A 12,407-nucleotide genomic window follows, 5' to 3' on the forward strand; every position below is an offset into this window, starting at 1 on the left:
TGTTCACTTCGGCCAAGCTTTTTCTCCGAAACAAACAGATAAAATATTTTATTTTGGAAGCCAAATAAGCAGCTGCATATCTCCTTTTTTTCTCCTACAACTTCATTTCTACGAGAGCTTCATCGTTGCCCTAAGGAGTAGAGAAAGTTTTGGATGAAATATAGGCACTTAATTCTCTATGGTGTAACATATATCAGAAGGGGGAAGAAATCAAACATATCCGAAGCTGTTGTAATGGATTGCTACTAGTGCTGTATCTAATTCCATATATCTTGGCTGCAGTTTGTGTTAGCCTCAATTCTGGATGGAAAATGCTCTAAAGGATAAACAAGTCTGTAAGGTTTTTTCCTTTATTTTTCCTTTGAACACTACCATTGTTTCCAATGCACCACTTTTCATAGGTGAAATAACTTTTTGTTTTCTTGAAATTTTGTTTCGTTAACTGAAGGTTGCCGACGAGAATCATAAATCAATAAATAGTTCGAAATAATCAATAATTCCATATCCTCCGGGTTTATAAAAGAGAAAAAGGCAGTTTATAGAAGCAAAAAACCGAAGAATTCTTGAACAGAGCACAAGAATATCAGTAGATAAATTTATTTATATCAAATGCCATAAGTGGTAATTAGAGCTGCAATTAAAGATTCTAATTCGGAGTAGCCAGGCAACTCATTATTCTCTGGCTTGTCTCTCCTAGGGTTGCCCGAGCTTTCTGGAGAGAGAGAGAGAGAGAGTGGGGAGCAAAGCAGTCCGAAAAGGAGGGAAAGTAAGAGGTATTAGGGATGTAGAGGAAGGCATTCCCAAGGAAGATGGAGAGGACTCCATCAGGCGATTTAGGTATAAGAGTAGGGAAGCAGCGTGGATCAAGCTAGCTTGTCTGGTCCTGACCGCCGTTTGGCAAGCAAACTAGTGACCGAACAAGCCCGTATGGGTCCTGCAGGACGCACAGCAGGTCTTCTAAGCTTGTATCCTTCTAGTAGGATTTAAGTAAGGGTTCCTTATCACAGCATTTGGTGGGAAGATGTTGATGGTCTTCAGGAAAGGATCTTCTCCTCTTGAACAACTCGGGAAAAGTTCGCGAAGACTTTATATTCTTCGTTTCCAACCAAGAGATTATGTTCCTGGTCCTTTGGGAGGAAGTTGACTCGTGTAATCATTTGACTTCGTAGATCTTCATAGAGAGGACAGTCACGCATTATATGTGACCAGGTAGTACGGATTCTCAGTGATTCTTAAGGATGTGAGTTTGGCTTTGATGGAGCTATGCCCTGCCAGAAGGAATGTCGTATGCAGGCCGGGGAGAAACCATGTTGGAGATTTCGGGTAGACCTTTTCTACATAGGAAACAAATTTCTGTGTTTATTTCCCCTTTGATGGAATTCGTCCATCTTGTCTACCAGCCCTGCTGCAAGTGGGAAGTGAATTTTCTGTTCTCTGCTCTTGGTTGTTGCGAGGTCTGTGATAAAATTCATGAAGGATACTGTGTACCCTTAGGCGCAAAACTGGATATATTTCGATTCTCTCTGAAATTAGAGTTACGCTAATGAATTGATGATTGATGAAGAATGGAGCGTCGTTAATCTACCGACTCATGACTTAATAAGTGCCTTATCAAAGCTCTCTTCCTGTATCGAACCCAGCCAGTAAGTTGGCCATTACTAGTGTAGACAAAATATGATCTGTCTAGCATATGTTCCACCATTATAAATTGGTAATAATAATTAATGTCAGGAGGGAAATCAGCGACATCAAAGAGATGATCACAGTTGATTACATTTTATTACATCGTAGTGAAGATCTATAAACGAAATTTATCTGTCGGGCAAATAGCATTAGACAACTTTGATTAAATGCTGCGATTTTGCCTTTTTAATCTATGGGAAATATCGAACCCTCTCATGGAGATAGCGATGATTGTGACGTGCAAAACATTATGGCACGAAAGTCCTCGACTTTTGCCGTAGGAGAATGTAGGTTGAGAGAACAGACAGCTGTTTAGAAGTGGGTGGGGCAGAGGACATAGTAAGGAAGGGGCATTGTATATGACTTGTAACTATAAAATATTGCTGAATTCGCGTGTATATTTCAAACTTTGTGCTTTCGAACTTTGTGCTTATCGCCATGATCAAAAACTGTTCCATCCAGTTTTCTCGTGTCACGTGATCCTATTAACCAGCTAATGACGAAAATGGCGCGTAATAGGTGCGATGTGGGATTAATGTTAATTCCTCGGTGAATTTGCACAAGCGAGCCATAAAAATCCTATTTGTTTCTTTCAATTGCAGGGTAGGATGTAAGAGGGAGATGCTGAGTGCATTGTGTGTCATTGGAAACCATCACAAGTACTCGATGTTTCGGAGAGAGAGAGAGAGAGAGACAGAGTGAAACTAAACTCTGGGCTTCATTCATTACGAAAGGATTATCTACCATTGATCCGGAGATCTGTGTAAAGCCGTGCTGTAAATTAGCCCACGAGGGAAAGGAGAACTTCGCAGTTTTCGACAAAGCTATTCGTGTTCGGTTCGCTCTGCCACCTGCAGCAAATATGGTCCGTGGTCGGACTGGGCGCGAGGTTTGCGCGCGGACCGAAATGAGTCTAGGGCACAGCTGGAAACCCGAAACTGGTAATGTAAGGGATCTAACGCTCAGCTCTTCTAATCAGAGGGGGTTAATGAGAAGTAAGGCAAAGTGCAGAAAAATGCACACCGAGCACCTCTACAGGAACGTTCTAAAGAACAGAGCGCTGGATTAAGAAGCACTTAGCGATTTCTGCACTGCACACGCAGAAAGTTTTTAAACTCCAAACAACTCCACATGCACACACGATCGAAATATCGACAAAGTACACGTCCGCTCACGAAGCATTCGCCATTATAATGCCTATTCACATTTTCTCATTCCTTTTCTTTTTCACTTTTTTTTCCCTTTTGTTTTATTTCTTTCTTGTCTTGTTCTCCTTTCGCTCTCATTTTCGCTAACTATAGTTTCAATGAAGACAGTCATTGAAAACGTACTGGTGCTGTTTCAAGGGCAGTATAGCATTTATTAGTGCGGTACGTAATATGGATTTTTCCCGAGAAGAAACAAAGTTCAGAATTAGGTGAACGTAGTTCTGAACTTCTTATTCTGTAAAATTACCTTTCATCCAAATGATTTTTGCAATACCACGAGACAATGGATTCTGAATGAGACAATGGAAAGTTCTAACTATGTTCACGAAACTAATGAAGTAATTCTTCGTACAGTTAAGTGAAACACACTAAAAAAGAGTGAAAACATGTATACAGTAGCGAGATAGAAACTCCCATCATATTCAATAAGAGTTAAAATTGAATTTGATATTCGTTTTCAATAACTTGCATTAACTTACCTCTTTCTGTCTTACTGACTCCATTTGTTTTTTTAGCAAAACAATAGAGACGTTTTTCATCACGTATTAAACCTAATTACAGCGATTGGATTTTTTTTAACTTAATTTCTTTCTCTGTCGACGTTTTGGAAACATTTTTCCTCTTTCTGGGTTCTTTTTAAAACTATTATTTTAAAAGAGTCCCAAATGCACAGCGAGGCCTTTCTTCTCGTGGTTTCTCCAAAAAACTACGTAAAACAGGTGCGGCTTATCACATTTTGCGTCAAACTCACAAAGGAAGTACTGTGGGTAATGATGCATTACTTAACACATTGTTGCTATAGGAGTATGCTGTGTGCTTTCGCATCGGCTCCCTCTTTCGGTGAACGTTCGATCTCTTTAAAGTATAAAGGGGTGTAATGCATTTTTTGTGACTACGGTACGACTTAAGTCAGGGAGGGAGAAATAAAATGTATGTAAAAGTAAAGTTCACTGAAGTAAACTAATATTCAGCGCATGAGTGACACAGTTTAAACAGGTTCTCAAAAAACCGGGATTATTTTGTTTCCAAAGAGTAACTAGCGCCAATAATGGCAGAGATTCAAATAACTTGCTCCTCTATTTTTAAGCATTTCCGTTCTGATATTCAACATTTCACTTCTAGTTTGGGCAAATTTCCTTCCATTTTCTAGTTTTAAGCATTTTCTTTTGGGTTTTTCCAGCAGTTACAAGGAAAATGTTACATTTTCCTTCCGTTTCAGACAAATTTATTTTTATACCTCGATTTTCAGTATTTACTTAAAGAGTTTTAAATTATTTACTTCCAGTTTAGATAAATTTCACTTCATTTCCAGATTTTCAGCACTTACTTCCGGGTTAGCATTTTCAGCATTTACTTCCGTTTTAACATTTTCAGCATTTACTTTTGACTTCAATATTTACTTCCGGTTTCAGAAAATTTCACTTCACTTCCCGAATTTCATCCTGTTTTCAAAAAATTTCACTTCATTTCCTGTTTTCAGAAATTTACTTAAATTTAGATAAATTTCTCTTAATTTCCAAATTTTTAACATTTACTTTCGGTTTAGCATTTTCAGCATTTACTGATGGTTTAGCATTATCAGCATATATAGCTCAGGTTTCCCTTCAAGCCTAATAATCTTTTGCCTTTTACTAAATATTACCGTGGACGGGAGCATTACAATGGGCCAACCGGCGTAGTTTTCTGATTCCACCTAGTTTTTTGTATACACAGTATTATGTTTGTAAATATCCTTTACCTTTTCATTTATAATTTGAATTCATTGATCCCTGAACCTGTAGATCTCTGGCCTGTGGCCATGACGGATAGGCTGCAATGTAAACTGTAGTTTGTACATATTATTTTTATTAATTATTATTACTATTATTATTGCAATAACGATTCTCTTATTATTATTTCCGGTTTCCTCAAAAATGTCACTTATCCTGATTTTCATCCTGTTTCATTTACTTCCTGTTTTCAGAAATTTACTTCGGTTTACTTAGTAACCCGAAGTAAATTTCGGTTTCCTTCTGCTAAACCGGAGAAATTTATCTAAATTTCTCTTAATTTAGATAAATTTTACTGTAGGTTTTTAAGAGATATTTATCTAAATTAAGCATTTAGCATTTCCCGCATTTACTTCCAGTTTTCAGAAATTTACTTCCGGTTTAGATGAATTTCTCTTCATTTCTCGATTGTTACCATTTACTGCCGGTTTAGCATTATTAGCATTTACTAACTTCCGGTTTTCAGATATTTTCTCCCGTTTTCCTCAAATTTCACTTCACTTCCGGATTTTCATTGTGTTTCATTTACTTCTTGTTTTCAGAAATTTCCTTCAGTTTAAATAATTTCTCTGAATTTACCGATTTATGACGTTTACTTCCGTTTTATCAGCATTTACTTCCGGTATTCAGATATTTTTTTCCGGTTTCTACAAATTTCACTTCACGTACCGATTTTCATCTTGTTTCGTTTACTTCCTGTTATTAGAAAAAGAAATTTCTCTTAAACCGAAATTAAAAATCTCTCTAAATTAAGAGAAATTTCTCTTAATTTCCCGTTAGCATAAACGGGAAACTAATTTTCATAAACTTACTTCCAGTTTTCAGCTTTTACTTCCGATTTAGATGACTTTCTCTTCCGGTAAATGAAATCCTAAATCAATTCTAAAGTAAATGAAATCCTAAATCAATTCTAAAGTAAATGAAATTCTAAACCGGAATATACATCCGGAATTTACTTCCAGTTTAGCATTTTCTGCACTTACTACCAGTTTTCAGAAATTTATTTCCTGTTTTCGGAATTTTCTTCGGGTTTTCGGAATTTATTTCTTAATTTCAGATTTTTACTTCTGTTTTAGGCAAATTTATTTCTATCTCTCGATTTTTAACATTTCATTTCCGATTTTATATAAGTTATGTATTTTTAAACCACCCGAAAATATTATTAGATAAAAAAAAACTTTTTTTCCATCTAAAAGAAATACAATTACATTTTAAAGTTACGTCTAATAAAAACAAATCTACAAGTGCTGTTATTATTTTATTTATTTTTTTTTATTCTTCAAGAAATTAGCTTGTGTCGAAAGAGTTGAAACACTTTCATGGGAGATTTACTGCCCAAAGCGATGACAGAAAGTACGTGGGCCTAACTGGAAGGTAAAATCCATTTGGACAAATGAACAATTAATCTTCGATACACTTTTGAACAACAAAAACTTTAAGTTTGAAGATTAATGGAATTTCTGTAGATTGGAACGTTTTTCTCCACTGGTGTTAATGAATTCCAAATTAATTAATCTTTGTTATCAGTCCAGTTTTGAAAGGAAGAGCAAGTACAACCCCGGATGGTTAATTAAACATGACACAGAGTGGTAAACTACTTGCTAGATACAACCTCTTTGCTGATAGCAAATAAAATAATTTCTCGACGCTAATTTTTCCCTATTTCTGAAGATGGAAACCTAAATTATTATTCAGTGAGAAACGGAAATATTTCTAAGAATGCAGAGATAGGAGGGATTCCATTGATACACTGCCTCCGAAAAAGTGTTGGACACCCGTATTTTGTATGAAGGACGTCTCGAAACCAGAATCTTCCCTAAAGGAAGAAAAATATCAATATAAAAGTAATTCGATCGGTAATGAATTTCATTATAGACATCGCGTTATGTTTTAAGAATTCTGGAAAGTTTCAAATTAGTAACTATGTCTGAAAATGGAAATTAAAATGTAATGAAGAGATCTTTTAGCCAAGGGTTATTAATTCGAGGAAATTTAAGGGAAGATTGGATAGATTCAGAATAATCCTGAACCAATACATTTTGAAAAAGACTGCTCTAGGCAGTTTTTAATCTTGAATATTTTTAATCTGTGGTAAAACATTGTTGCTATATTTCAAAAGCCTTCGTTTTGACTTTTGTTGTCCCTGTTTCAATAAAAATAAAACATAACAAGGATTGTAAAATTACCTCCTTTTCATTAAAAATCTCATGGAATTCAATTCGGAAATTTTTGTCCTAGATAATCCACAGGAGAGGTATCTGCATCAGCTACGATTAGATAAATGTCTGAGCAGTGTGCATAAATCTCCTCGATAATTTTTCAATAATTAGGAGCTATAAGAGTTAATAGCCGACGTATGACCGGATTTGTACAACCTTCGTTTTCGATTATTCTCTCCAAGGTTGTGTGACGATACGTGAAAATACACTGCTCGACAAAATTAACAGAACATGTAGAAAACGTGGTGTAACTCGTGAAACTTGCGATGAAGCGGGACAAAATTTGGTATGGTGGTGTACCATAGAATAACGATGAAAAGCGAGACAAAGTTCTTCACCTGCGGCCAGAGCAACCTCAAAAGAGAGTTGATGACAGGACATCATAAGATCTTGTTGTTAAGACCAGATGCCAGTCTGTTCTGGTTTACGTAGCCTTCGGGGAACCTTGGCCAGCTCTTCTTGTAATGGTCCCTGTCTCCTGAAACTGCTCCCATACATGTGTTATGTCTTATGTACCGCTGCACCTGAACGTTAATTCAACTCCACCACGGCACACTGTAATGAATACAGAACTCTGCAAAATGGCCAGATATGACTTTGGTGTTATGTCTGCAAAGTGTGTGCCTTTTTCTGCTGTTTTGTTGCTTCTGGCCATTTAGTTATTAGGGAGCAGCGATCACCAGGATGGCTGGCCCCTAGTATACGTCCACGCAACAAGGAAGAGGGCCACAGCAATATACATAATATCAAATCAAAATGACAGATAAGAATTCCGCGTCCGTTGGAGGAATAATCAATTCCTGTGGATGCCAGTAGATTCCGTACCACTGGAAGCTCAAACCGGTGGTAAAAACAAAGAAAAAAAAAGAGTAATAAAAAATAAAGAAATTAAATAAATACAAATAAAAAAAAGCCATCAGGAATACTGAAAAGAGAAGTGAATATGGAACAACAGGATTTATTCAGCAGTCGTCATGTAGCTTAGTCAGGGGGATGCAATCAGCAATCTAGTTGTTGGAGAAATCAGAAGGCAAAGTCTGGTTACCATTGTTGTATAATGAAATTTCGGGTAGACTTGGCCAAGAGGACACGTAGCAAAGTCGATGCCAAAATACCGTGAAGGAGAAAAAATCATATACAGTCAACGATGGCAGGTTCTTTACTAAGTAGAATAAAACCATAAACATAAATCAATAAGTTATGTTTGAGGCAGGTTAATATATCATAATAAATTACAATTAACTTATAAGGCGGATATCTTGATAGTAGGGAGGCCGGTTAGCTGGCGCTTTCTGTTAAAGATTTCTTTTGCAATTTCTTGAAAGATTTCAAAGGTTTCCTTATTTGCAATTAAATCGCGTTCATTTCCAGGAGAAAAATGACGAGATGTAGTTGAGATTTGTTGCCGAAGGTCTTGGTAGATTGGGCAAGAATAAATGACGTGTTGCCAGTCCTCGATGCCACCGCATAAGCAAGGATCTCTAGAGTTGAGATTAAAATGTAGAAGTTTCACATTCAATGATCCATGACCCGTTGTTAAGTATGATATGCAGAGTCCGGGGAAGAATCATTTCTGTACAATGTTGGAACAGGTAAATGGAATGTTAAGTACAAACGACTTAGTAACAATAGCTTTTGTAGACAAGGACCACCTGGATTGCCAACAGTTGGTGAGAAGATTACAGCATTTCTCTTTTTCTTTCTTTTGGTCAGCAGTTGGATTGATAGTAATTTATAAATAACAGAGACATTTATAAATAACATGAAGGTCAGGAGGTAAAGTGCTTGCGATAGCTTATACCTCCGGTGTGGAGACTGTACGGCATGTTCGTAGCAATGCCAAGAGAAAAGACCTTTGTACAGTTTCCAGTTGCGATTTTACAATAAGAAGGTTGGCCCTTTGAAACCAAATACAGGAGGCATATGATAGAATTGGGATAAAGATGGTATGATACAAGATACTGGGAGTATTGTTTTTTCGTCCCCATTTGTTCTTATAAATTCTGAAGAGCATTGATATAAAGTTCTTAATCTTTTTAGAGAGATGCTGTAAATGTGAAGAGAAGGCTATACGGTCATCTAGGAGAACACCAAGGTGTTCTCCTAAATGACCATCTAGTGTGTGGACACTAGAGGAAACGAATTTTTTCTATATTTTATCACTGGAGTCCTAGCATAATATAGTCTTCCCTTAAAGATCATCATTTTTGTTTTTGCCACTGAAACTGTAAGCTTGTTTTGAGTGGCCCAGTCAGATATACTGGAGAGAATATTGTTTGCAGAAGTTTCTAGATCCTCTCCGGAATTTCCGTGGACAAGTATGGATAAGTCATCGGCGTGAACAATTGTATTTATATTTGTCAGGTAATCATTGAGGAGAAGCCAATTATTTAGGAATAAGTTCCACACTAGGAGCCCAAGAATAGGCCCTTTGGGGGGCAGTCCCGAGTAACATGTTTGGATACAGATGTTTAGTTTATATAAAGACAAACCTGCTGAGACGACACTGCGTGACACATTAATCAAACGTGTCATCTTGGTCTGCGACTCCCCGGCTTTAAGTTGTCCAATGGTCCACCATCTCAAAGACCACCATCTAAACGACTATAACTTGCCATCCTGAGTACTGGAGACGTGGCTATCCCACTGATCAAACGGTAATGAAGTGATGTGGTCGCAACCTGTGTTTTTATAGGCAAGAATAATTTGCATAATTTGAGGCTCTCTAAGGTGGTAGACCGATTTCTATTGGACACTCGGAATTTACATGCCAGGATGGCTATTATATCAAATATTCGCTTTCGGGGACACTATTCACAATAGCATATTCATGAAAAACATTTTGTTCTGTTAATTTTTTCGAGCAGTGTATAATTCCACCAAAAATATTAGAGCAGGAAGTGGATTTATTTATACGAAATAAAAGTGCTACAGTTGCCTCGTTTAATTGTGGACCTTACCATAAGAGGTTGAATCGACTTGTCTTGTAGAACAAAGTTCCAAGGGGGAGTAACATAAAAGCATATGCAAGTAAGCATGCAATTTTGTTTATTAAACAAAAAGATTGCTTCCCAAAATTCCAACACTCTCCAAGGAATACACCGAAAAAAATATTGCTCCAAATTGAAACTTGAAGAACACTTCGGCCTTGTTTTTAAGTACGTTTGTAACGCATTCATCCGAAATGAATGATGGTAGAAATACGACAAAGTGCACAGAGACATCTACCAACAGAAAAAAAATTAATAATAACAAGCACTCTTCTTGGAAGTAAAACTCAAATATTGAAGATGGGAAAAGCAAGACCCCCAGAGAGATAGTTTTATTAACTCGCCAAAAAAAAAAAAAAAAAAAAACAGTTCTTCCTCTTCAACGTAATTGAAACTAAAAACCTCTATTTAATACCGATTTCTATTTAGCTTAGAGGAAGAAATTTTTGAAAAAGTACACTGAATTATTCATGACACATTATCTAAAGATGTAAAATCAACAAAGAATTTTAAATTCTTTGAAGGATTTTGATGCACTCTTCAAAATTATAGCCTTTGGGTTGTGTCCCGAAGCAAACATTTTCAAAGAAGGAAACAGAATGGTAAGAAAAAGAGAGCGAGGTGTTAAGTCATTGTCTCTACTTTCATCTTCTTTGTCGGTAACAGGGGAACAATTGTCGCTCGTGCTTTATTTATTTCTCAGTTCTCTGGAGATGTTTTTCCCCTTTTACCTTCCACAAATTATTCAACACAAATTTGGGTTTCATGATTGAGTTAAAAGGACTTATCATTACATCATTTTGTTTGCTTTGATGATGTTTCTCGTTTTTTCTTAACCAATATATCATATGAGGTTAGCACTTAGGAGCTTCTGGGATGTTTTCTATTTGACTGTCTTGCGCGGATTCTCTGGTAAACAAAAAATAGTGCCTCTAGCAGCATTTTCATACTTCGAGCGCTTAGAAGTGAGGCGTGAACATTTAGAATTTATTGTGTTTTAAAGAAAGATTTGATCATACTTCACATACACTGCCCTACTATTAATATACGGACACCCCGATATTCACAGCTGGTCGCATACACAGGCATCACGTGTCAAAGACACAACTATAAATATGCTCGGAGGTCTTAGAGAAGACATTAGTGAATGCAGGATGCTGCGATCTACGAAGTTATGAGACTTCCATACCTTGGTGATGAAATCATCAAGAAACGACGGGGAAAATCTCCAAAGCTAAGAGAACTTGAGAGGAGAGGCGTGAAAAGAATCGTCAGTCCGGAAGGCTGGTCGACGTTATCGCAGCACACATTGTGAAATGATTTGACATATGTCAGCACCAATACAGTGGTCAACACGCTGCATGATATGGGTTACCACAGTCGTGCAGCTGTTTACAACCCACTCACCACCCTGACTAACGCCAAATGCCGTCTAGCTTGGTGTAAGTTCACCGTTCTTGAACCGTATTCCAAAGGTAGATGGTACATTTCCTTTGATCTACTCAATGTTGTCCCGACAGTGAAGTTTGGAGGAGTCATCAAGATAGTCTGCGGTTGTTTTTATTGTTTTGGCCTAGGACCACTGGTTGTTTTGGATAAATCCATGAATGCTGAAGTCTATGACGTCCTGGCCATTTTCATCAATCCATATTCATCAATCTTCAAATATAACGGGATTCTACCAAAAATAATACCATGTCCAGTCAATGGAGCCTAATTGGTTTGCTTACTTTATGACACTTCGCGTACTCAAAAAGTAAACTGTCTTTCCTAGGTGGGTGAATATTAACCATGGATGGATATTAAACTAATATTAGCCAGTTTTGAAATCCTTTTCAAGTGGAACTTTCTCTTTTTTATACCCATAACAGGCTGACTAATGTATGGTATATGGCGAAGAGACAACTAACTTCAGCAATGTCCAAAGATGGATGAAGAAATTTAAGCAGGGAGGAACAGCTATAAATGAAAAACACTAATCTACAACTAACTTATTCTGTAATGGCAGATGACAGTCAAAAACAGTGCAGAACCTATTGATGATAGATGACTCTCATCGGGGAGACTGCTTAACATATGTCCTATGAGCATAATACTCTGGAAACCATCTTTAATAACTTAGGATTTCGGAAAGTGCGCTAATTGGACACCCCCATACAACGGAAGTGAATGCGTGTCGATAATATCAGCTAAGTTCGAAGATCAAACCAATAATTTTTTTCCTAAACATAACGTGAAAGTTGGATATACTTCATCTCGCCTACGTTCTTATATCCTGAATTTCTATAAGTTATCTTTCTAACTTCAAATCACAGTGATTGTGCAACAAATTTTTGTGGATAACCAGGATTCTCGTTTGGGTTGCACAGTTTTCCCCTGGAAGTCGGGTTTTTCATCCAGTAAAAAAAGGGCAAACCGAACATGAATACAAGCAATTTATAGACGATACAGTGGCAACTCGTAATCTTGGTTGCTTTGGGGATTGAAATGAACAAATAAACAAACAACTTTTATCTATAGCCAGCAGCCGCTAAGAAT

General features: G+C 37.0%; 1 non-coding gene across 1 annotated transcript; it reads left to right on the top strand.

The window, feature by feature from the left end:
* Nucleotides 1-4,479: 4,479 nt before the first annotated feature.
* Nucleotides 4,480-4,598, top strand: LOC150085238 (U5 spliceosomal RNA). Its single transcript, XR_016547002.1, has one exon. It is a non-coding gene; the product is annotated as a U5 spliceosomal RNA (small nuclear RNA).
* Nucleotides 4,599-12,407: the final 7,809 nt, after the last annotated feature.

This window comes from Mastigoproctus giganteus, chromosome 5, assembly GCF_048544385.1.
Source record: "Mastigoproctus giganteus isolate SK-2022 chromosome 5, ASM4854438v1, whole genome shotgun sequence".
In the NCBI taxonomy this organism is placed as follows: Eukaryota; Metazoa; Arthropoda; class Arachnida; order Uropygi; family Thelyphonidae; genus Mastigoproctus; species Mastigoproctus giganteus.